A 25,097-nucleotide genomic window follows, 5' to 3' on the forward strand; every position below is an offset into this window, starting at 1 on the left:
CCATCCAGGATCCCAGGATCATGACCTGAGCCAAAGGCAGACACTTAACCGACTGAGCCACCCAATTGCCCCTGGTTTGGTTTTTAAATAGATTTTTTAAAAAACTCGGAAGTGAATATATTGACTAGTGGACCCTGGAATTTTGACAGTTTTATTGTGTCTCTGTGTGTACCCATGACTAAATGGACATTTTGGTTTATAAAGTAGAGTCTGAAGAGCACAGCCAGAACTCAGTCTCTGCTGGTAACTGGACAAATGGAAGGATGTGATCCTTAAACTTGAAGCCCATCTCCACCACCCCTGATAATCCCACCACGGCTGTCAGCTGTCCCCTCTTCAGTTTGGAACTGTGGTTGGTAATGCCAGAGAAGGAAAGGATTCCTGTAAAAGGTGAAAGTGTCTCTGCTTTTGCTGGCATTTGTGTTGTAACTCACACATACGGAGTTAAGCTTTTCCCCTGTTGCCCTGTAACTTCGGCATCCTTCAAACTGGAAATGGATTCTGATGGCGTAAGTTGTTTCCTGGGTCATAAACATCTTAAATAGAGAAGTGAGTCAGCAGAGCCCATGAAACTTATGAACCAAGATGGGTCACGGGCACTGGAGCTGCTGAATCCAAATAGAACTTTCTCTTCAGGTCATTTCCTGTGAAACTGAGTGGAAATCCCCACACGCCTTGCTCAATTTAGCACCTCAAAGCGAAGGCAGTTGTCCTCTGGTGCACTCATATGGCTGCGGCCAGTTGAAGAATCTCAGTACTTACCATTTTAGTTTGAACTTTTCCTTTATCCTTTAAGAAAGTGGGAACTGTTAGGAATCTCATAATGTCCCACGACAAGGGAAGATGATTAAGAAAAGGACTCAGAACCCTACAACAACTAAATGCTATTTGAATTCTAATTTGGGGTATTTTGGGATGAAGCAGTCTTGAGTTCTTAAGAAAGGGAGGGTGAGAGGTGGAGACAGTGTGTCACTAGGACTAGTTACTCATCTGATTTCAGAGGCTTTCAGAGCCTTTTTCTAAAAATTACCCCATTTCTTTTCCTCCTTGCCAAGGAAAAGTAAACTTGAATTTCAAGCCTGCATTTGTGCTGAGAACACAGAAAACTTACTTCTCCAGCTCTAAGCCAATTAATTCCTTTTTTTTTTAAAGATTTTATTTATTTATTTGACAGAGAGAGATCACAAGTAGGCAGAGGGGCAGGCAGAGAGAGAGGGAGGAAGCAAGCTCCCTGCTGAGCAGAGAGCCCGATGTGGGGCTCGATCCCAGGACCCTGAGATCATGACCTGTAAGCCAGTTAATTCTGAGTGCAGCTGGACGCCTGGTGAGGCAACACTTTAAGATCACGCTGCTTCATGACGTGTAAGTGGAGGCTGTGAATCACCTGCAGCAGAAATTACTGGAAAAAAACACTGGCTTGGCCTTTCATGACTACAGGATTGTGACTCAGTTTCTCTGTTGTCCGAGGAAAACAGTGGAACCATATTCCCCACCTCCCCCACCTTTCCAGTTTCATAATGTGCATGGTTTTGAGGAGCAGGTAGAAAGTCTGAGGACCTCAGGAACCTCTTCCTTTAAAAGTCCAATCTCTCTCTCCCGAGATTCACAGGTAGGGAGTCTAGCAGGAGGGAAAGCGTATGGCCCAGCCTAAGACTTGGTGGCAGGGGAGACTGGGAGTTCCAGTTCTCTGCTGTAGAATAACCATGATGGCTGAAGAGGAAACCAGTGAGCTGGCCTCCGTGCTGGTAAAGTGAGCAGGAGAAGGGCAGATGTCTCAGTTTGTGAGGTGCCGAGTGCTGGAACCCAGCCTCGCTCAGTTCTTTCCCTTCCTTCCTCCCTTCCTTCCTCTCTCTTTCTTAAGTTTTTTTTTTAATAAAAAATTTTTTTAGAGATTTTATTTATTTGGGAGAGAGAGCATGAGCAGGAGAGCACAAGCAGGGGGAGCAGCAGAGAGAGAGGAGGAAGCAGAAATTACTGGAAAAAAACAGCCCCCGATGCGGGGCTCTATCCCACGACCTTGGGATCATGACCTGAGCCGAAGGCAGCTGCTTAACCAACTGTGCCACCCACGTGCTCCCTTTTTAAAGATTTTATTTACTTGAGAGAGAGAGAGAGAGAGGGAAAGAGGGAGCAGGGGTGGGGAAAGGGAGGGGAGAGGATCTCAAGCAGATTCTGTGCTCAGGACAAAGCCTGACGGGGGCGTTGGATCCCAGACTTTGAGATCATGACTCCAAGATCATGACCCCAGCCGAAACCGAGAGTCAGATGCTCAAATGACTGAGCCACCTGGGTGACCCCCCCACCATTCGGTCTTATTGGGACAGACGTGTATTCTGGGAAGGAGGGGCCTCAGAGGAGCTGTCATCTCAGAACTGCTGAGTGAACGTCACAGTGACGCACGAGCTTGTCCTTTTTCCAGGAATGCTCTCCTTTAGACTGTAGCAGCAAACCAAGGGTCCCTCAGACTTTCCTCAGGGCATCCATGACACGAGCTCCCATGCCCATGGTGACCCGTACAGGAACCACAAACGTGGTGGGGATGGAGGCATCCTTCAGCTACAAATGCCAAGGGGGCTGGATTCTCTCTCTCTCTCTGGACACCACACGCACACAGCGTTCCTGTACACTTAAGCGGAGCAGAGGGCCTCGAGGAGACTGAACTGGACTTGTCCTTTGGGGGCTGGGCATTGCATGTTTGGGGGAGTGCACTGTTCACACCTCCAACCGTGCAGTTGGATACTGCGGCTACCCTGAGTCATGATTTACACATGGAAGGGCAAAGACACATTTAGAATCAAAGGCTTATTTCTCCCTGTTAAAAATAGGGGAAGAGATATTCTCCATCCTCCCTTTTCTTAGAGCATCTACTTTAAAAAACTTGTAAATTCTTTCTTTGTCTCTTTGAAGCATATGCAAAGTGTCTTAAAACTAAGTTAACCTTTGGCCGGTTTTATGACCCCAATATGACTTTTTTTTTTTTTAAGATTTTATTTTTATTTTATTTATTTGTCAGAGAGAGAGCAAGTGAGAGCAAGCACAGGCAGACAGAGTGGCAGGCAGAGTCAGAGGGAGAAGCAGGCTCCCCGCGGAGCAACGAGCCCGATGTGGCACTCGATCCCATGACGCTGGGATGATGACCTGAGCTGAAGGCAGCTGCTTAACCAACTGAGCCACCCAGGCGTCCCCCAATATGACTTTCTGAAGGATCTGAGCCCTCTTTGGAATAGTGCCCCTATCTCCCAGTGTCTTTGGACCAGGAGGAGCCCGGGTTCAGCTACCTGTTGCAAAACTACTGCCTGTCATAAGAATGGAAGTTTATTTTTATCTTGTATAAAACTAGTTAACTGCCACAGATGGTGACCCCAATTACGGTGAATTTCAGATGAACTACGTATAATATAGGGTGCCGTCTCATCCTCGAACTTGAGGACTCCCTATTGTTTCTCTGGAGAACGTATATGTGATGCTTGGCTATAGAAGGGGTTGGAATTTCGTTCCATTCTTGCAATCTCTTAGCAGCTTGCTTGGGACATTTATCCCATTCTGGTTTAATGCTCATTCAGTATAAAATTGTTTTCTTTCTCTTCCTTTGTGCAGAGATTTTCTGGATTGGGGGATTTTGTTCTTAATTATATACTCCCAGCTCACAGTAATGCCCCCAACTCAAGAGAACAACAGATGTGAAAAAAGAAAGGTTTGGATTGGATTGACTCCTTCAGAAGACCTGACTTCTACTTTATTTCCTCAGACTTTACAAGAAAGCTGTCTTATTTTTTTTCTTTTATGTCTTCCACTTTTGCTGAGTTTCTTTCACCTTCTTCTGTTGCCTGTCTCCCTTTCATGGTCCTAAAAGATCACTTTCTTTCTTTTTAAATTTTATTTATTTATTTGACACAGAGATCACAAGTTGGCAGAGAGGCAGGCGGAGAGAGAGGGGGAAGCAGGCTCCCTTCTGAGCAGAGAGCCCGATGTGGGGCTCAATCCCAAGACCCTGAGACCATGATCTGAGCTGAAGGCAGAGGCTTAACCCTCTGAGCCATCCAGGCACCCCAAAAGATCACTTTCTAAATAAGGTAAAGTCAGGACTTTCATACAGATATCAAGGTAATCAGCCATTAAAGATTCTATTCTACTCATCAATGGGGGAACCAGGGAATCTCCAAAGCAGAGATTACAGCTGTTTCAAAAGAGAATCCAAATAACAGGCCATTTTTAGAACAAGAATATTGAAATAGGGACGCCTGGGTGGCTCAGTCGGTTAAGCGGCTGCCTTTGGCTGGGGTCATGATCTCGGGGTCCTGGGATCCAGCCCTGCATCTGGCTCTCTGCTCAGCGGGGAGCCTGCTTCTCCCTCTCCCTCTGCCTGCTGCTCTACTTGTTCTCTCTATCTCCATGTCAAATAAAAAGAAAACCTTTAAAAAAAATTGAAATAAATGTGCAACTGGTAGCAAAACTGGTTTTTCCAGAAGGGAGGAGGGAAATCCATTTCATTTCTACTGGACAGGATGGAACTGGTGCCAGATAAGAATTATTGTGTGTTGCTATCAGTTATGTACAAGTCACTGGAGTGGTAAAATAGCTCCCTTGGAACTGGAGTCAGACAACTGGAGGAATCTCTTTAAGACCGTGCAGTTTGAGCGGCGCCCAAGTGGCTCAGTAGGTTAAAGTATCTGTCTTCAGCTCAGGTCATGATCCAGGGTCCTCGGACTGAGTCCCACCTCGGGCTCCTTGCTCAGCGGGGAGCCTCCTTCTCCCTCTGTCTGCTGCTCCCCCAACTTGTGCTCTGTCTCCCTCTGTCAAATAAATAGATAAAATCTTTAAAAAAAGAAACAACCAAGACAGTGCAGTTTGATATGGAAGCAACCTAAGTGCCCATCAATGGATGAGTGGATAAAGAAAAACTGGTCTGTACAGACAGTTACTCAGCCATAAAAAAGAATAAAATCTTGGGGCGCCTGGATGGCTCAGTGGATTAAAGACTCTGCCTTTGGCTCGGGTCGTGATCCCAGGGTCCTGGGATTGAGCCCCACATCGGGCTCTCTGCTCGGCAGGGAGCCTGCTTCCACCTCTCTCTCTGCCTGCCTCTCTGCCTACTTGTGATCTCTGTCTGTCAAATAAATAAATAAAATCTTTAAAAAAAAAAAAGAATAAAATCTTGCATTTGCAACATGGATGGACCTTGTGGGCATTATGCTAAGGAAAATAAGTCAGACAGAGAAAGGCAGATATATGATCTCACTTATGTATAGTATCTAAAAAAACCCAAAACCAACCAAGCTGATAGGTATAGAGAATAGGCTAGGGATTGCCCGCAGGGGCAAGGGGTGTGTGTGGGACGGTGAAATGAGTGAAGAGAGTCAAAAGATACAAATTTCCAGTTATAAATAAGTCCTGGGGATGTAATGGACGTCATGACCACCCTCGTTATTAATTCTGTTTTGCATATTTGGAAGTTGCTCAGAGAGTAGATCTTAAAAGTTCGCATCCCAAGCAAAAAAATTCTGTAACTACGTATGGTGACAAATGTTAATTAGACATATTGTGGTGATTGTTTCACAGTATATTATTTATTATATATCAAATCATTGTGTTGTACACCGGGAAATAATAGAATATTATATATCAATAAAAAGACAATGCAGGGACGCTTGGGTGGCTCAGTCAGTTAAGCTGCTGCCTTTGGCTCAGATCACGATCCCAGAGTCCTGGGATTGAGCCCTGCATCTGGCTCCTTGCTCAGCAGAAAGTCTGCTTCTCTCTCTGCCTCTGCCTGCCACTCTGCCTGTTTGTGCTCTCTCTCTCTCTTTCTCTGGTAGATAGATAAATAAATAAATACATAAATAAATAAAAATAAAATCTTAAAAAAAAAAGACAATGCAGTTTTTCACTGAGCACAAATTTTCCCCTCCAGTCTTATTCTTTTTACTGTAAACAAAGCAAAGCACATGTGATGACACTTTTGAGAAGTGGACAGTATGTAGTAATTGTTTCCCCTTTTTCCTTACCAAAACAAGTCTCTTACCTTATGTCTGATTAAAAATCACCAATTCCAAGAAGAGTCCCTGTTTGGCCTTAGCTGGCTGGCTCTCCTGTTATTACCGTTATCATCAGGAAGCATTTTTTGTTTTTGCTGTTGTTATGTCTGACACTGATTGTGAGAACAAATAATTTTAACTCTGAAGGGAGTTAACTTCAGTAACTGCAAGTACAGTACAATATGATATGACATATAATAATATATAATATCACATTATAGGATCACTAGTAAATTAGGGTAACTTGTAAAAGTAAAGAATAATTAAGCAAATGCTTTTCATCAATTGCAAGATGCCAAATAACCTGCCTATTTAAAAAACTCAAATAAACTGATTTTAAAAGCTGAACTTACAAAATTGATGGATGATTTTGGATAGTATAGACCCAGTATACAGTGTCTCTTTTGTTTGCTTTTAACATTTTTCAAATATATGTATATATGTATGTATATATAATTTTTAAATTATTTTTCCCTTTTTATTTTATTTTTTTAAAGATTTTATTTATTTATTTGACAGAGAACACAAGTAGGCAGAGAGGCAGGCAGAGAAAGAGAGAGAGAGAGCAGGAAGCAGGCTCCCTGCTGAGCAGAGAGCCCGATGCGGCCCTCGATCCCAGGACCCTGGGATCATGACCTGAGCCGAAGGCAGAGGCTTTAACCCGCTGAGCCACCCAGGCGCCCCATAAAAACGATTTTATTTATTTATTTGAGAGAGCATGAGCGGGGGAATGGCAGAGGGAGAAGCAGGCTCCCCACAGAGCAGGGAGCCTGATGTGGGCTCCATCGCAGGACCCTGGGATCATGACCTAAGCTAAGGCAGATGCTAACTGACTGAGCCACCTGGAGCCCCTATTTTTTTTTTCTCTTATAAATAGTCAAGTTTGTCTGTCTGTCCGTCTGCCTTTCTTCCTTCCTTTCTTCCTCTCTCCTTCCCTTCCTTGCTTCCTTTATTTTATTTTATTGATTTATTTGACACAGAGAAAGCAAAAGCAGGGAAGCAGCCGACAGAGGCAGATTAGAAACAGGCTCCCCACTGAGCAAGGATCCCGATGCAGGACTTATTCCCCGGACCCTGGGATCATGACCTGAGCTGAAGGGGGCCTCTTAACCGACTGAGCCACCCAGGCTCCCCTATAGTCAAGTTTCTTAAAAGTGGTTATTGTGTCTGGTTCATCTTTGTATCTCAAGCACCTAGTACAATGCCTGCCACATTGTTGGTGCCTAATGACTAACCCTCCGCTTCTTAATTTCTTGAGGGCAGGGATGGTGCCTGCCATCTGTCTTTCTGGTGAGCACAGTGAATGTTGGCTTGTGTGCCTCTGCTAAGGGCTCAGTTAGTTTCTTTCTCTTGAACTTCATTTTTCTCTTTTCCTTGGAGCTCAGGGGTGTTTAGTAGGTAGTATATTGGTTTATGTGGAAACCTTATGGCATTGTGGAAAGAGCACTGGATTGAACAAGGGGCAGGGAGGTCTGGCCCTACCAGGGAATAGTGTGTGATCTTAAGCAAACTATTTCTCTTCCTGATCTTCCATTTTTTATTTCCTCTGCATCTCAGTTTACTCTTCTGTGCAATGGGGATAACAGCCTCTACCTTTTTTTTTTTTTTTTTTTAACTTGGGGCATTGTGATTATAAACAGGATTTATTCTGTATGTTGGATTCTATAGAAGCAATTAAAGGAGCTGGAAAAATACGGGCTTCCATTTAATTTTTGGTCTGATAAATTTTAAGCGACAAGTATGTATGTTGGTTGTATATGTTATTATGAATACATAGACAGTAGGCTTATCTTCCAGTCGCTTTAGGAGTTGCAGACACACTTCCTTTGTAGTCATTATTTCAAACAGAGCATGTCAATAATCGGCATTAGGCCTGTCTGGAGGCCTTTTTGAAGATGTCTGTCTGTATGTGATTATGCACATGGAAAACCCATTGTAAATGTAGTGGGCCAGGTCTTCGTAAAGAAAGCAGATAGTGAATGAGCTGTCCCCTGTAGGGACTCAGTTTCCTTGAGAGGTGAGGTTAGCCAAGCCAGATGTCTGCGAGCGCAGTGACATCAGACCAAAACCTGGGGGTCCTCCTGGATTCCTCCTTACTCTTGCCCTCACGTCCAGTCTACTGGCAATTCCCACCAACTCCTCCTCAAAACACATGAGAATCTGAGAGTTCTGTCCTCCTCCAGAGCCCTATCGTCAGCCACTGTCATTATCCCTCACCTGGGCCAGTGCATTGCCTCCCAGCTATCCACCTGCTTCATTCTTTTTACCCAGGAACTCCATTCTCCTTCCAGTGACCAGAATGATCTTTTAGAGTCATAAATCAGGTTGTATCATCTCTCTGCTGCAAGTCCTCCATTAGCATTTGGATAAAATTCACACTTCTTACCCTAGTCCACATAGCCTCTGACCAAGCCGCAGTCACCTCTCCCACCCCATCCATGGCCATTCTCCTTTCTGCCAACTCTCCTCCGGCCACAGGAGCCTCTTTCTCTGCCTCACACACTCCAAGCCCATTCCTTTCCTCCAAACCTTTGTGCCAGCTCCTTTGTTTGCCTGCATTGTACTTCCTCTTAATTTTGGCATGGGAACCTCTTTGTTGGTCTTCAGTTCTATTTTAACTGTTACCTCTTCATAGAGGTACTTAATTCTCCACATAGCATTTTCTGCTATCTGATATTTTGACCTTTAAAAAAAATGTGTCTGGGGGTGCCTGGGTGGCTCAATCATTAAGCGTCCGGCCTTTGGCTCAGGTCATGATCCCAGAGTGCTGAGATCAAGCCCCGCATCAGGCTCCCTGCTCAGTAGGAGGCCTGCTTCTCCCTCTCCTACTCCCCCTACTTGTGTTCTCTCTCTGTGTGTCTCTCTGTGTCAAATAAATAAATAAAACCTTTAAAAAAAAATGTGTCTAGTCTTATTTCCCCTCTGCTAGAATGTTAGCCCTGCCGAACAAGAATCTGTTTCTCTTATTTGCTGAATCGTAGTGCTTAAAAGAGCTTGGCTCAGTGAGCACTCAATAGTAAATATTTGTTGGATGCATGAAAGGGAATCAAATAATTCTTTAAAAAAATTTTTTTTTATTAACATAAAATGTATTATTAGCCCCAGGGGTACAGGTCTGTGAATTGCCAGGTTTACACACTTCACAGCACTCACCATAGCACATACCCTCTCCAGTGTCTATAACCCATTTCTTAAAACAAATGTTCCACTGCTGTTATGAACAGTATAATTTTGTATAGATTCTCCTTTGGAGTTTCTGATTTTCTTTTTTTTTTTTAATTTTTTAAATTAACATATAATGTATTATTAGCCCCAGGGGTACAGGTCTGTGAATCGCCAGGTTTACACACTTCACAGCACTCACCATATAGCACATACCCTCCCCAATGTCCATTACCCCACCACCCTCTCCTTACCCCCTTCCGCTGGCAGCCCTCAGTTTGTTTTGTGAGATTAAGTTTCTTATGGTTTGTCTTCCTCCTGATCCCATATTGTTTCATTTATTCTTTTCCTACCCCCCAAACCTCCCATGTTGCATCTCCACTTCCTCATATCAAGAAGATCATGATAGTTGTCTTTCTCTGATTGACTTATTTTGCTAAGCATAATACCCTCTAGTTCCATCCATGTTGTTGCAAATGGCAAGATTTCATTTCTTTTGATGGCTGCATAGTAGTCCATATATATACACCACATCTTCTTTATCCATTCGTCTGTTAATGGACATCTAGGTTCTTTCCATAGTTTGGCTATTATGGACATTGCTGCTATAAACATTCAGGTGCACGTGCCCCTTCGGATCAGTACATTTGTATCTTTAGGGTAAATACCCAGTAATAAAATTGCTGGGTCATAGGGTAGCTCTATTTTCAACTTTTTGAGGAACCTCCATGCTGTTTTCCAGAGTGGTTGCACCAGCTTGCATTCCCACCAATAGTGTAAGAGGGTTCCCCTTTCTCCACATCCTCTCCAGCATCTGTCATTTCCTGACTTCTTAATTTTAGCCATTCTGGCTGGTGTGAAGTGGTATCTCATTGTGGTTTTGATTTGTATTTCCCTGATACCGAGTGATGTAGAGCATTTTTTCATGTGTCTGTTGGCCATCTGGATGTCTTCTTTGCAGAAATGTCTGTTCATGTCCTCTGCCCATTTCTTGATTGGATTATTTGTTCTTTGGGTGTTGAGTTTGATAAGTTCTTTATAGATTTTGGATACTAGCTCTTTATCTGATATGTCGTTTGCAAATATCTTCTCCCATTCTGTCAGCTGTCTTTCACTCAAGTAATTCTCGTTAGGTTGGTTTGTCTTCCTCTATCAGCGGGCAAAACTCACGTATGAGCTGCAGGGATACAACACATGGCTTCCAACCTTGATGAGCTGGTTGGAACGTGGTGAGATGAAGAGGTGAGGTAGCCGACCAAAGACAGTCAGACTATGGAGATGCAAAGGGACCAGGAAACTAGGCTCTTACCTTCTTGAAAACACTGACTGACAAAGCCTGCTAGTCCAGACTTAATCACTACTTGGCAGAGTGGGGAGACTCTGCCTTACTGTGCAATAGTTCAGGTTGTTACTGCTTCCTCAAACATTGTTTGAACACCTGCTGTAAGACGATACTAGCTTTTGGAACCTCTGCATTGGGAACTCAGTTCGTGGGTATCTGTGCGGTCAAATAGATAATGTCTGGCACATAATAGCCCTTCAATAGGGAAGGATTCCATTATCGCTAGCCTGGGTATAGCTATTCCTATGAGGGTGCAGGAGAGAAAGGGGAAGCTTTTCTGGATCCTGGAAGGGGAGCATATGAGGCGTCAGCAGGTGGGAAAGGAATGCTGACCAGCCAAGGCCACTCTGTTAGGTTTCGACATCACGTACCACCTGCACAGCTCTCCTCAGTGGCCTAGGGTCTAGTAGGTATTGGTGGTCTCTCTTCTATAGTGAGTACTTAACTGTGCAGGATGCTGAGACTACCAGCCACTGCTACATGATGGGCAAAATAAAAAGTTTCAGGTGTTGTCCTCTGCTGCTTAGCTCAGAGCTAGGCTATTGCCTGGGGTCCTCAAGCCCTCAGAGGATTTGTTTATGTATTTTAATAACAGACTCGTTCTCTTTGTAAGAAAGTATTAAGTCCCAGAATCTATATTTTACCTTTTTCATTTACTCTTTTATAGTCATATAAAAGTGAGCGCTTGCTATGGTCTACGTTTTGCACGAGGTGCTTGGCATGTACAGGTGAATAATACAGACACAGGCCCCTGGCTTTGTGGAGCCGGCATTCTGTGGGGCGATCTCATAATCAACAATTGCATAGTGTGTAAGTTAATGATACAGTATATTAAAAGGTTACGGGCCTCTAGATGAAAAGTAATGCAGCATAAAGGGTATCAGTAGTGGCTGGAGGAGAGATAGGTAAGCCTCATTGAGAAAAAGAGATTTCACCAAAGCCTTAAAGGAGATGGGGCATTAGTCACTGGACGTTTGTGGGGAAAGAGTTCCAGGCAAATGAAAGAACTAGATCTTCGGGCAGAAGTCTGCTTGTTTGAGGAGCAGAATGGCCAATGTGGCTGGAGAAGTTAAATATGGAGGAGAGAGGGAGGAGATAAAATCAGAGAGATAAGGCAAGGGGCGGATGTCATGGACCTTATAAGTCATTACAAGGATGTTGACTTTCATTTTGATGGGATGGGAAGCCTGGGCAGAATTTTGAGCATAGATGTCTCATGATTTGACTTATGTTCTCAGAAGGACCACTGTAGCTGTTACACTGGGAGTAGATTACAAGGAATCCAAGGGCAAGGAGCCCAGTGGGTTGTTGCAGTGACTCAGCTGAGAGATGATGAGGGTCAGATCAGGGTGGTAACAGTGGATGTGCTGAGACGCGATTGGATTTGCAATATATTTGAAGAATTTAACCTGATTTTCTTGATGGGTGAGGTGTAGGGTTGAGAGAGAAAGAAGACTCAAGGGATACTTAGAGGTTTTTGGCTTGAACAACTAGAAAGACAGAGTTGCCATCAACTATAATGAGAATTAGAATTTTGGGGACAATTCAGTAAAAAGATCTGAACTATGGATACATGCAAAAACTTGGTTGAATCACAAAGGCATTTTGTTAAATGGAAAAACCCAGTTTAAAAAATTTATACGGTGTCTGATTCCATTCATATGATATTTTGGAGAAGATAAAACTATATGGAAGATGAACAAGTCAGTATTTTCCAGGAGGTGGAGGTTGAGGCGTAGATTTGACTACAGAGGGGCAGTATTTGGGAATGTCATTGTCATGAACTGTTTTACATTTTAATTTTGTTAGCAGTTTCATCAATCTGTATTTGTTAAAATTCATAAACGGCACACCAAAGCAAAGTTAATTTTACAGTATGTCAATTTAAAAACTAACAAATATGGGGTGCCTGTTAGTCATTAAGCGTCTGCTTTTGGCTCGGTTTATGGTCTCAACATTCTGAGATCGAGCCCCATGTCGGGCTCCAGCTTCTCCCTCTGCAGCTACCTCATGTTTGTGTTCCCTCTCTTGCCATCCCTCTTGTCATAAATAAATAAAATCTTAAAAAAAAAAAACCACCTAACTAATACTAAAATACTTAAAAATATTATGTAGGGCTTTCAGATAATTAATATTTATTTGTATATATTTGTGGACTTTTTTGGCTTTTAAAAATCTATTTGCTTTTGTCTCTTATTCTAAATAAACATTCACTTTGCACTTGATTTTTGTTCGTCATGTTGTATTTATTTTATTTTCTTTTAAAGATTTTATTTGTTTTTCAGTGAGAGGGAGATCACAAGCAGGGGGAGCAGCAGGCAGAGGGAGAAGCAGGCTACCTGCTAAGCAAGGAGCCCGATGTGAGGCTCGATCCCAGGACCCTGGGATCATGACCTGAGCTGAAGGCAGGCACTTAACTGACGGAGCCACTTAGGCATCCCTGTTGTACCGTTTTTAAAGAGGCTGTTCAATTGACTAGGCCTCAGGCCCCCACAAAATCAGAATCTACCCCTGTGGAGCTGAAACAGACATGAGACTGTACAACGCTGAACAGTAGGAGTTTCATTATTGGCCTGTATTTCTCTTTTGCTAGGGACTGCACCCTGATCAGTCAGTGATTGTATGCAAATTCACTTGCAGAAGGTGGATTTAGAGGCCACTCTTAGACACGAGGACTCTGTAGACACGAGGACCCTGTAGGCAGAGTTCCAAGGGGACAAGGACAATGAGAACGTTGGCAGGAAGGCAGGGCTTAGTGGGCAGAACAGCAGAGATGCCTGAGGGCGCCATTCAAGGTCTGTTTCTAGGAGGAGTCTTCCTTGGCCATGCCACAGAGGGTGCCTCTGAAGGTCTTCAACCATACATGGTGGTCTGGAGGACGTTCAGGGCTATGGGGCAAATATCAGTGGAGGAAGCTGATAGGGATGGTTTCCATTTTAGATAAGGGTGAGATGTCTGGTGGGCATCCGAGTAGAAATGGTGAGTAGAGAGCTGAATATATGAGTCTGTGGTTCAGGAGAGAGTTCTGGATTTGAAATGTAAATTTGGAAGTTAACATTTATATGATATTGATTTATGGCCCAGACCGTCCTCTGGCCAAAAAACACTGTATTGTGATGATTCCCCTTTTCCTTTCTGGTTTGTCCTATTATCCTTTGGCCTTCACTTTCCACCCCACCAACAGTTAAACTGAGAAAAGGAAGAGGATCCAGAAGAAGGACAGTTGGTTTAGAGGAACAGGATGAACCAGGCTCCCCTGCTACAGCCAGCCCGCCTTCTCCCTCCCCAACTTGGAAAGGAGCCCTGGGGCAGTGGAGGAGGTAAAGAAGGGAGGGGAATTAGTGAGAGCTTTCTTGTTGAGTAGATCATGGAAACTTGACTTCTCATCAGGCTGGGTTTTAGGGAAGGGTTCAAGTTGACACCCCCAACCCCATCTGCACACAGATGTCTTTAAGAGATATGGAATAGAGAGGATCTATGCCTCTTCCTCTTCTGGGTAGAGCCCTAGGAGTCAGAAAGACAGTAAAAAAGACATGGTTATATGGTATATCTAGTAGGTAAGACCTGAACAACCTCTCAAAGTTTTCTGAGCGCAGTGCGTCCAGGGAAACTGGAATGTTTTCAGTGCACCCAGGAGTGTCACCAACGTAGCCCGGATTCATTAGAATCCTTCTGTATGGAAGTAATAACAAATCCAGTTCAAACTGATTTAAATAATAAGTAGATTTTATTGGTTCAGTAATAAAGCTTAGAGGTAGGAGTGATTTGATTAGGCACTAGCTTCCTTGCTATTCTCTTATGGGTGCCGTGCCCTCAGGCTGGCTTCCCGCCTAAGAGCAAAATGTGTGTATCAGCTTCAGGCCTCACATCTGCCTGGGCAGAAGGGGAACTTGTCTTTTCCCAGTCATAAAGAAATAGAACTGGGGGGCGCCTGGGTGGCTCAGTGGGTTAAAGCCTCTGCTTTCGGCTCAGGTCATGATCCCAGGGTCCTGGGATCGAGCCCCGCATCGGGCTCTCTGCTCAGCAGGAAGCCTGTTTCCTCCTCTCTCTCTGCCTGCCTCTCTGCCTACTTGTGATCTCTGTCTGTCAAATAAATAAATAAAATATTAAAAAAAAAAAAGAAATAGAACTGGGTTTCCATCTGGACCAACCTCAGTCATGTGCTTACCCCTGAAAAGAGCCACTGTGACTACGGAATTGCCATCAAGACGAGAAGAATGAGATTATGCCAGAGGCAATCAGGATCCACCAGGGGAACTTGTCGGGAGAGGTGGCGGTTTATGTCAGTCTCACCACAGTCACCTGTCTGCTTCATAAGGGAAAGGGATTGTGTGGATCCTGGAGCGGCAACCAGTAAAGCCAACCACGTAGTTGGAGAAAGCATACTCCTAAAAGGGATTTGTGGACAGGAGTGAGGGCCTGCTAACTAGCAACTCGTGGACTGAGAGATTGACGGACATCTTGGCAGATGTCAGAATTTTTCGATGACGATCAAGGACTAGATTCCACACCTATCCCATCGCTGACACCTTGGTATTATTTACCCTCTGGAACTTAGATACAACTGTGGAGTAAAAGGGGCATCCACTAATTACTGAAAGTAAGTTCCTGCTGCTGCAGCACAGTGAGAACTTGGGAGAAGAACTAAAATAGAGAAAATGAGGCTGCATTTCTTACTCCGCACCGTTTACAGACCAAGACTCATACCTGCTACCTCTGTTAGCACTCTGACCTTCAGAGACAACTTCCAGCAAATCCAGGTTCACATGCTAGGAGGAAAGAGTTTCTCCTTACATTTATCTTTTAAAATTCTTGCCTTTCAAAGCTTAGTTTAAATTGCACTCTTTTCTATGAAGGCTTCCACCAACCAGCCAACCAGATGTCCTCCTCTCCTTTGTTTTCTTTCTAGCCTTCGTGTTTGCACGGCATCTTTGAAGGCCCAAGGCTCTGCCTGATGTGTGGCTCTGGTCTTAAAAGGTGCTGTATTCAGAATATGGTGTTTGAGAACTTTCTGGAAACGTCTCCACTTGTTGTTTTCGTTTTTGCCCAGGGGCTTAACAAAAAATGAGTTAATGATTCTAAAAAATATCTTGAAGACCGTCTTGGAGTCTAAGAGCCACAAAGAGAAAGTTCTTCCTTTATAGGTCAGTCGGGGAGCTCTTTTGGGGAGGGCGGAGTCTCATGGCATTCTGCCTCAAATTTGATCATTTCCTCTACCTTTGACTACTTTTATGTTCTAGTTTCCTGAACTGAGCTCTGTGAGATGTGCTTAAATTAGGTCCTAGATAAAAGACAGGGCACACTCATGGGAGGGCCCATTCATGAGCAAACATTATCAATTGGGGGGAAAAAATAATCAAAGACTGAATTTTGAGTATGCCTTCAGACATGAATAGAGATTTTGTTTTGCGATATGGGTGTTGTGGGTCCAGAAACAATCATAAGTAGATTTACCGAAATTGCAAACTGTGAGTTGTTATTTTCTGTTGACCAGGTTAAATTGGATTTCTTTCGTGCAACAAAATCAAGGGTTTAAAATTTGGAAAACAGGGACGCCTGGGTGGCTCAGTTGGTTGGACGACTGCCTTCGGCTCGGGTCATGATTCCGGAGTCCCCGGATCGAGTCCCGCATCCGGCTCCCAGCTCCATGGGGAGTCTGCTTCTTCCTCTGACCTTCTCCTCGCTCATGCTCTCTCTCTCACTGTCTCTCTCTCAAATGAATAAATAAAATCTTTAAAAAAAAAATTTGGAAAACGGACAAGCAAAATACAACAGGCTTTTATGACCTGATGTTTTCTCATTCAATTACGAAGCCCATGTGTTGAGAAAAGATAGGGAAAAAGCAACATGTGTCTAAGAGCCAGAAAGAGTGGTGGGAAAGCAGTGATGTTTTTATTCTTTTAGAGTGAACGATAAAGTTTATACACCACCGGGGGAAGAAAAATGACCTAAAGCAGGCTGGGTTTAGTGGGGAAAAAAGGCCCTGTTTCTCTCTGACAGATGTGTGTGTGCCCACGTGTGAGCTCAGGTGGAAGTGGGTGGAGGTACATGGAAAAGTCTGTGCCTGTATCACATTTCTTCATCCTGCTTCTGATTTCAGTGATAACTGAAGCAGGCAATTACGGGGTCAAATACCACTGAGAGCTGCTTATCTCATTTAATCCGTACAAATGCCCGATGAGGTGGGCATTTCTTTTCATTTCCAGTTTATATGGAAACTGAGCCTCAGAAAGATGTGTCCAAAGCATATATTTCTGATGTAGTTTGGTTCTGGAGAACGTCTTGGGTTATGGGACAAGACTCAAAATAAGGTTACGCATCTCCAAAACCCATTCTCATTTCATCCTTTCCTACTGCCTTTCTAAATATCCACAATATATTATCGTGGTCAAAAGATAAATAAGACCAAAGGAGTTTAAACAAAAGGGGACCATTTGGTCTTCAGTTCTTAAACCCGACAAGACCAGGAACAACTGGTCAGGGATTGTAAAACAAACTGTTCTCAGATTCTTTATCATATACTTTCTTAATCATTATTTTTAAATTTTATCATAACGAAGTTTAAGAATGTCAACTTTATTGAAAGAAGGTTTACACATAAGATAATGAATGCGTGATCAGATTTATTTTTCCAAGACTCAAGTCTGTAGCAAACTGACTTCAGATTGCAGCCAATTAAAAATGTGACCAAATAATGTAATTAAGGGGGCACTGGGTGGCTCAGTTGGTTGAGTGACCGACTCCTGATTTTGGTTCAGGTCATGATCTCAGGGTCATGCGATCGAGAGCTGGAGCTCCCCCTCCCCCATCAGGCTCTGTGCTAGACGTGGAGACTGCTTCGAATTCTCTCTCTCTCTCACCCTCTGCCAACGCCCCCCAAAAAAGAAAAAAGAAAAACAACACTATAATTAAGAGGAAAAAACCATAAAATATTTTTTTAATATTATCTCAGTTTTGTAATTTTTTTTTTTAAGATTTTATTTACTTATTTGACAGACAAGTAGGCAGAGAGGCAGGCAGAGACAGAGAGAGGAGGAAGCAGGCTCCCCGCTGAGCAGAGAGCCTGATGCGGGGCTCCATCTCAGGACCCTGGAACCACGACCTGAGCCAAAGGCCGAAGCTTTAACCCACTGAGCCACCCAGGCACCCCTGTAATTTGTTTTAAAATACAAAATGTCTATTAAGATCTGGTTAAAATTGGCTCAAACTCTCATTCAGTGAATTGAGGAAAATCCATTGCTGCTCTTGAACTGGTTTTGTATTTTTTTTTTAAATTTTTAATTTTTTATAAACATATATTTTTATCCCCCGGGGTACAGGTCTGTGAATCGCCAGGTTTACACACTTCACAGCACTCCCCAAAGCACACACCCTCCCCAATGTCCATAACCCCACCCCCTTTTCCTATCCCCCCTCCCCACAGTAACCCTCAGGTTGTTTTGGAATATATGTGAGATTTGCTGGGGTAAGGTCCAGAACCGACAACCAAGAAAGAAATCCTTGAAACATCTTTGGTGCCAAATGGTGGTTTTTCTTTTTAAAGCATGGAGACAGAAACCGTGGGCAGAAAGAGCTGCTGCCTAGGGCATGTGAGGGGTGGCTGATTAATAGAGTTGGGGGTTGGGGGAGGTAAGGAAAATGGAGGTTTTCAAAAGAACTTTCACATGCTAAAGGGGACCTACAAGATACTGGAGGCCTGGCCATTGTCAAGTTCAGGTTGTTTTTCCCTCTAGTAAACCATTAAGACTGTTGGGAGCTTCCAGGAAAAATGTTGTGTCCTGCTTATCCCACCCAGGAGAGTGTGTGTGTACACGCATGTGTGTGTGTGTGCGTGTGCGTGTGTTCGTGTGTGCGTGTGCAGAGGTCACAGGCTGTGAGCTTGTGCTTTGTCCTCAGCTAGCTTTCTGCTCCCTGTCACTCTCAAAGCTTCTTCAGATTCCTGAAATTCAGGGTCCCCCTCTCTTTCTAAGCTCTTGCTTCCTCCCATGGTGCTTATCTTGGTATCCAAAGCCTGTCACTCTTCTGTTCACACTGATTCAGATGTGAAATTCAGCAGTTCCCCCTAATTTCCACAAAAAAAGGGGCTGCACAAAGTGTTCTGTGTTTAGCAGACTCTATTAAAGGTATATGGAGCAGGAGGCATTTACATTAGAATAATGCAAATAGTATTAATTTGTGTCTGTAATTTGTCAATTCTAAAATGTGCAGCTTTTTACATTTTCATATCTCTGAAATAAGAATGCGCCTTACCACTGAAGGCATGTCATAACTTAATTGGCAGGGTCTTTTCTTTCACAATGGCACATAAAATAATGGTACATTTTACATTCCGTGGCATCTTAGATTTTTTAAAAAAGGGAGTTCTATTTCTCTGTTTTTAAAATAAGGCCTCTGGTGATTCCTACTATTTATATAAGGAGTTCTACCTCCTTCTATGGTGCTTGGATTCAGTCTGGTGCCCCAAATCACATTTCTTCATCCCACTTCTGATTTCCGCAATAATTGCAACAGACATTTCCACGGTAGCTCCTACGAACAGTTTTGCCTTGAGCGTACTGCGGGTCTTTCCACTTTCGGCTGCAGATAAATCTGACCGGCCTGAGCACAGCTCCAAAGTGTGGGCGTCAGCATCCCCAGGGGCAACCTTCAAATAGTGTACGTGCAGAGCTGGTGGGGAAACTCCCCTGTTTCCCTTTCTCCATGGGAATAATTAGGGAGGCATTCTGTAAGGTGCCCAGGAGGTTCTGGACAAATCAGGCCCACAGGGGACAATACACCTTACACTAGCATTTACACCTTCCTTTTCTCGGTCCTATTCCCTGGGACCCCCCTCTCAAATAAATTACCTGCACAGGAGTCCTTGTATGGGGCTCTTTCTCGTTTTGGTTGTTTTGGTGGGGGAGGTGGGACTCAAGCTAGGGGGTCTCTAGGTACTCTCCCTCCCAGGGCGCCCTCTTTCCTTATGCAGAGCCGTTCAGCTCTTTCCATTCCTGCCTCCAGACCCAGCATGTCTGACATTTCAACTGCATCTTTTTGAAAGGATTGTATAAAAGGTTACCAGATTCTGTCCAGAGCAAGGAGTAGGGGTTTTTTGTTTTCTGTTTTGGGGTTTATTTTTCAACTTCCAGTCCTATAAAAGAAAAAACTTAGGATCTCTGCTACAACAGCAGTGGTTTTCTGAAGGTGGAAGGATAGGTGCTTTAAGTTTTTTTTATTTTTGTTCCTTAATATTTTCTAAAATTTCTATACTGAATAAGTCTTGATTTTATAGTAAGGAAAACCAATATTAAGTTAATATGCAAATTTGATCAAACTGACTTTTTTCCCTAAAAAAAAAAAAAACAACTTTGTTGAGGTTTTAATTTGCATACCATAAGTTCACCCATTGTAATTATATGATTCAATGATTTTTATTTAGATTTAGATTTAGCAAGTTGGATAGGGACCAAAGGCAGGCCACCCCAAAATGTACCACTTTGGCTGCAGATTATTTTAAGTCAAAAATAGTCAAGACTCAAAACACTCAAGAAGAAACTTGGACTTTCCTCCAATTGTCTAAAAGGAGTTTAGATAGAGGACCTGCTCCAGCCAGGGACCTTTCACCATGATAACTACAATACAGTATGAACTACGGGTGGTACACAGGGAGGAATTCAGCAGCCTATTAAAATTCCTCCCTATGGGGCGCCTGGATGGCTCATTGGGTTGGGCCGCTGCCTTCGGCTCAGGTCATGATCTCACAGTCCTGTGATCGAGTCCCGCATCGGGCTCTCTGCTCAGCAGGGAGCCTGCTTCCTCCTCTCTCTCTCTGCCTGCCTCTCTGCCTACTTGTGATCTCTCTCTGTCAAATAAATAAATAAAATCTTTAAAAAATAAAATAAAATAAAATTCCTCCCTATGTCCTATTGTTTCTGAATGGCCCAGCAAATATTTACTTTTTTCATCTGCCTGTGAATTGCTTTCCTTCTCTTTGAAGTCCCATACCCCTACACCTTTCTCCTTAGTTCCAGATGACATATATACCCCATCTTTTCTGACTCTCTTTGGTATGTTATGTCTGTGTGGATTCCTCATACGGATGCAAGGAAATTTGGTTTTCTCCTCTTTATGTCTCATATCAGTTTATTTTTAAAGATTTAATTTATTTATTTGTCAGAGAGAGACAGAGAGAGCACAAGCAGGAGGAGTGGCAGGCAGAGGGAGAAGCAGGGCCCTCGCTGAACTGGGACCCTGGGATCACGACCTGAGCCAAGGCAGAGGCTTAACTGACTGAGCCCCCCAGGTGTCCCACTGTCTCAGATCAGTTTAATTCTTAGACTGGGTAGAAGAAAATTGAGGTTTTCTCCCCAGAATGTACACCCTATCACCATATCCAGTTTTAGGACATCTTCTTCTCTCTAATAAGATTCTTTGTATCTGTTGACTGCTAAACCCCATTTTCCCCCTTAACCCTAAGGCAAACATGAATTTACTTTTCTGTCATTATGGATTTGCCTTTTCTGGACATTCCATGTAAATATCACTTAGTCTTTTGTGTTTGGCTTCTTTTATTTAGCATAGTGTTTTTGAAGTTCATTCATGTGGTAGCATGTGTCTGTATTTTCCTTTTTTTATTAGTGTTGGTGTTCCATTGTGGATATACCACATTTTCTTTAGTCCTTCGCCAGTTGATAGACATCTGGGCTTTTCTAGTTTTGACTATTATGAATAATGGTGCTACGAACGTTAATGTACGTATCTTTCTGTGAACATGTTTTATTTCTCTAGAGTTCATGTGTAGGAATGGAATTTCTATGTGAAAAATCTATATTTAACTTCTAAAGAAACTACAAAACTGTTTTTCAAAGTGGCTGTTCCACTTCATATTCCCACCAGCAGTGTATGAAAATTTCTCTTTCTTCACATCTTTGCTGACACTTGACACTTTCTGACCGTAGCCATTCTAGTAGACGGGAAGTGGTTTCTCATTGTGGTTTTAATGTGCATTTCCCTAATGACTAATGATATTAAGCATCTTTTCATGTGCTTACGAGCCTTTGTACATCTTTGGAGAAATATCTATTCAAATATTTTGCCTATTTAAAAATTAGATGGTTTTCTCATTAAGTTGTAGAAGTTCTTTGCATATTCGGGATATAAGTTTTTGCCATATGTGTGATTTACAAACATTTTTTTCCCATTCTGTGGCTCATCTTTTCATTTCCTTTTTTTTTTTCTTTTTAAGATTTTATTTATTTATTTGAAGACAGAGATCACAAGTAGGCAGAGAGGCAGGCAGAAAGAGAGAGGAGGAAGCAGGCTCCCCGCCAAGCAGAGAGCCCGATGTGGGGCTCAATCCCAGGACCCTGAGGTCATACCCTGAGTCGAAGGCAGAGGCTTTAACCCACTGAGCCACCCAGGCGCCCTGATCTTTTCATTTTCTTAATGATGTGTTTTGAGTGAGAGTTTTTTATATTTATTTTAGATTTTGAAATAATTTAAAGTTCACAGCAAGTTGGAAAGGTAGTGCAGAGTAGTCCGTCCTTCCTTCCTTCCTTCCTTAGTAATCTCTGGGGGCACCTGGGTGGCTCAGTTGGTTAAGGGTCTGCCTTCGGCTTAGGTCACCATCCCAGGGTCCTGGGATAGAGTCCTGCCTCGGGCTCCCTGCTGCTTCTCTCTCTCCCTCTGCCCCTTCCCATGCTGTGCTTTTTCTCTCTCAAATAAATAAATAAAATCTTGAAAAAAAAAAAAGTAATCTCTGTGCCCAACATGGGGCTTGAACTTAGGACCCTGAGATCAAAAGTTGCATGTTCTATTGACTAAGGCAGCCAGGTGCCCCAGCATTAGCTCTTACACTGATGTCTCTGTATTAATTTTTGCATATAGTGTGAGGTAAGGGTCTACATTCATTGTTTTGCATGTTTATATCCAATTGTCCCAGTACTATTTGTTGAAGACTCTTTTTCTCTCAAACTGCCTTTGTTAAAAATCAATTGGTCATAAATATAAGGGTTTATTTCTGAATTCTCAAATCTCTTCTATTGATCTGCGTTTACCCTGATGTTAGTATCAAACTGTCTCTTACTGGAGCTTATATTAAATTTTACAACTAGGAAATGAAAACTCTCCAACTTTGTTCTTTTTCAAATTTGTTTGGCTGTTCTGTCTTTTGGATTTCCATATTCATTTTGGATATAGCTTGCCAATTTCTGCAAAAAAGCCTGGTGGAATTTTGATGGAAATTGGGTTGAATCTATAGACCAACATGAGGGGAGCTGCCATCTGAACAATACTGAGTGTTCCAATCATTGAACATGGAATGTTTCTCCATTTATTTAAATCATATTTAACTCCCCTCAGCATTGTTTTGAAATTTTCAGGGTACAAGTCTTGTACTTCTTTTGCTAAATTTATTCATAAGTATTTTATTCTTCTTAATAATCTGAGTGGAATTGTTTTCTTATTTTTATTTTAAGATTATTCATTCTTATATCTAGAAATACAATTTCCTTTTCATATATTAACCTTGGATTCTCCAACTTTGCTCAACGTGCTTATTAATTTTAATGGGGGTTTGTGTGCATTTGTTTCTATCCCTTTAGGATCTTCCACATACAGAATCATGTTATGTGCAAATAAGGATGGTTTTACTTCTTCCTTTTCTTTTTCTTGTAATTGTACAGGCTAGAACCTCCAGTAGAATGTTGAATAGAAGTTGCAAGAGCTGACATTCTTGTATTATTTTTCACCATTAAGGATGATGTTAACACTAATTAAAAAAGATATATGCCCCTCTATGTTTGTGGTAGTATTCTTTCCAACACCCCAAACATAGAAGCAACCTAAGTGTCTAGTGATACATGAGTGGATAAAGAAGATGTTGTATATATATACAATGGAATATTACTCAGCCATAAAAAGAATGAAATCTTGTCATTTGCAACATGGATGGATGGATCTAGAGGGTATAATGCTAAGTGAAATAAGTCAGTCAAAGAAAAATAGCACGTTATTTCACTCATATGTGGAATTTAAGACACAAAACAAATGAACACAGAAAAAAGAGACCAAAAAAGTTCAGACTCTAAAGTACAGAGAACAAAGTGGTGATGACCAGGGACAAGGGTAGGGGGATGGGTGGAATAGGTGATGGGGATAAAGAATACACTGACAGTGAAGAGCACTGAGTAGTATATGGAATTGTTGAATCACTATATTGTATACCTGAAACTAATACAACACTGTATGTTAATTATATAGAAATTTTTAAAAAGTATGATGTCAGCTGTAGATTTTTCATAGATGTGCTTTTTTTTTATTTTAAAGATTTTATTTATTTATTTGAGAGAGAGAGATAGCGAGAGAGAGCATAAACAAGGGGGAGAGAGAGAAGCAGCTTCTCTGCTGAGCAGGGAGCCCAACGTGGGCCTCAGTCCCAGGGTCCTGGGATCATGAGCTGAGCTGAAGGAGACACTTAACTGATTGAGCCACCCGGGCATCCCTCATAGATGTCTTTTTTCACATTGAAAAAGTTATCTTCTTTTTTAAGTTTCTTGAGAATGTTTATGAATTGGATTTCGTCAAATGCTTTTTCTCCATCTATTGAGATGACTGTGTGGCTTTATCCTTTATTCTGTTTTTTTAAAAATATTTTATTTATTTATCACAAGTAGGCAGAGAGGCAGACAGAGAGAGAGAGGGGGAAGCAGGCTCCCCACTGAGCAGAGAGCCCGATGCGGAACTCGATCCCAGGACCCTGGGATTGTGACCTGAGCCGAAGGGAGAGGCTTTAACCCACTGAGCCATCCAGGCACCCCACTGAGCCACCCAGGCACCCCCCTTTATTCTATTTTTAAAAAAGGTTTTATTTATATATTTGACAGAATGAGAGAGAGACCGAGAGAACACAAGCAGGGGGAGTGGCAAAGGGAGAGGGAGAAGCAGGCTCCTCACTGAGAAGGGAGCCTGATGTGGGACTCAATCCCTGGGCCCTGATCATGACCTGAGCTGAAGGCAGACACTTAACCAACTGAGCCACCCAGGTGCCCCTCCTTTATTTATTTTGATAGTAAATGATCTTTACGTTCTTGGGCTGAATGCCACTGGATCAGAGTTTATAATGCTTTGTTATATGTTGCTGGATTCAGGATCAATCTGACTTTGGAAGAAATGCAGAAATTAGTCAAGTGAAGTGGTCTCTACAAAGTCTTGTTGGTTTTAATGATATTCTTAATTAAAACATTAGAAAGTTCAACTATCAGCATCTATTTATCATTAGGTCAGTAACCCAAAAGATTGAAAGCTCTTCAATTGAGTGTCATCTGTGTTGCATCTAATGATGTAGAATGTGTTTTGAAACTATGCATTCTTTCAGTATTATGCAAGTATTTTATTAACCTGGATAAGGACGAGTTAATTCAATTTTGTGAAATCTTCTTACTAATTTTTTTAAGGATTTTATTTATTTGAGAGAGAGAGGGAGGGAGTGAGGGAGAAAGTGTGCGAGCAGTGGGAGGGGCAGAGGCAGAGGGAGAGAGAAAATTCTCAAACAGACCCCGTGCTGAGTATGCAGCCAGATG

General features: G+C 42.6%; 1 protein-coding gene across 3 annotated transcripts in view; it reads left to right on the forward strand.

The window, feature by feature from the left end:
• Positions 1 to 25,097, forward strand: part of LOC131835831 (carotenoid-cleaving dioxygenase, mitochondrial) — a 108,598-nt gene that overhangs the window by 18,426 nt on the left and 65,075 nt on the right. The window lies entirely within an intron of this gene.

The sequence above is a fragment of the Mustela lutreola genome, chromosome 1, assembly GCF_030435805.1.
Source record: "Mustela lutreola isolate mMusLut2 chromosome 1, mMusLut2.pri, whole genome shotgun sequence".
Classification (NCBI taxonomy): domain Eukaryota; kingdom Metazoa; phylum Chordata; class Mammalia; order Carnivora; family Mustelidae; genus Mustela; species Mustela lutreola.